The sequence below is a fragment of the Carlito syrichta genome, unplaced genomic scaffold, assembly GCF_000164805.1.
Source record: "Carlito syrichta isolate Samal-C Ts95f unplaced genomic scaffold, Tarsius_syrichta-2.0.1 Scaffold115853, whole genome shotgun sequence".
NCBI classification, from domain to species: Eukaryota; Metazoa; Chordata; class Mammalia; order Primates; family Tarsiidae; genus Carlito; species Carlito syrichta.
In genome coordinates this window covers 5585-6671 of record NW_007059949.1, presented here as the reverse complement: position 1 = coordinate 6671, position 1087 = coordinate 5585, and positions in this window count along the sequence as shown.

The following is a 1087-nucleotide window of genomic DNA, read 5'->3' as shown; positions in this document are numbered from 1 at the left end:
TGGGAGCCCGCAAAGCTGCCGCCCTGGACCCCCAGAGCCCCCGGGAGGCCCCGGCCCCCGGCCACTCACCCGTTCCGGCAGGCAGGGCCCCAGCCAGCGGCTCCGCGGCCCCAGAGGCTCTAGCTGGCCCTGGCCTCCCAGGCCTCAGTGTCCCCCATCAGGACACGGCCGAGGCGGGGCTGGTGGGCCGCCCTTCCCGGAACCCGGACTCGCCTTTAGCTGACCAGGACTTGGACCCGGAGGCCATCCGGCCCCAGGCGCCGTCCCCACGGCTCAGGGTGCCCTCCCCACGGGCCTGCCGCCAGGAGTGGACAGCAGAGCCGGGCCCAGCCCTGGGGGTGGGGGAAGCCGGTAATGTCCCCCGGCGTGCCACCTCCGCCCCCAGACAAGGAAACTGAGGCACACGCCGAGGAGGGGCCTGGCGGGCCAGGCCTTCAGGGGAGCCAGGGCGCCCCCACACCGGCTCCACGCCAAGGCACGGGCGCCCAGCCCCACTCCCAGCCCCGCCGTGGCTCCCAGCGCCTGGGCCGCCCATGGGACCCCTTCCCACCAGGCCCGTGGCAGCCAGAACGCGCTGCCTCGGCCTTGAAGCCTTCCACCCGCCGGGCCCCCTGCCCGCCAGCCGCCTGTCGACTCGGCCTCAACGCGGCGACCACCAGACCCCAGTCCGGGCCGGGCCTGGACGCCTGGACTCCCCTCCCCCTCCCAGCCCCTCTTCTCCGCTCTAAAACCGTCCACGGCTCCCAGCAACCTTGGTGAGGCTCCAACCGCAGGCCCCAACTTTGGCTCCAGAGCTGCTGGCCCAGCCTCTGCCGGCCCTGTCACCCGGCGCCCGGCTACCAACTTCCGTTGCCCCCATGGCTCCCCGCTCCCTGCTTTCTGGCTCTCACGGAGTATTTCCACGCGTGGTTCCTTCCACCGGGCACGCCCTCCTCGTTCTCTCCTAACCTCAGCCCTCACCCTCCATCCTCAGGTCTCAACCAGCCGCCACCTCTCCCAGGAAGCCCTCCGGGATGTGCCAGGCCGGATCAAGGCGCCCCATCACAGTCCTGCTCCCACGCAGGCCTGTCCGCCCCCGTGGACGCCA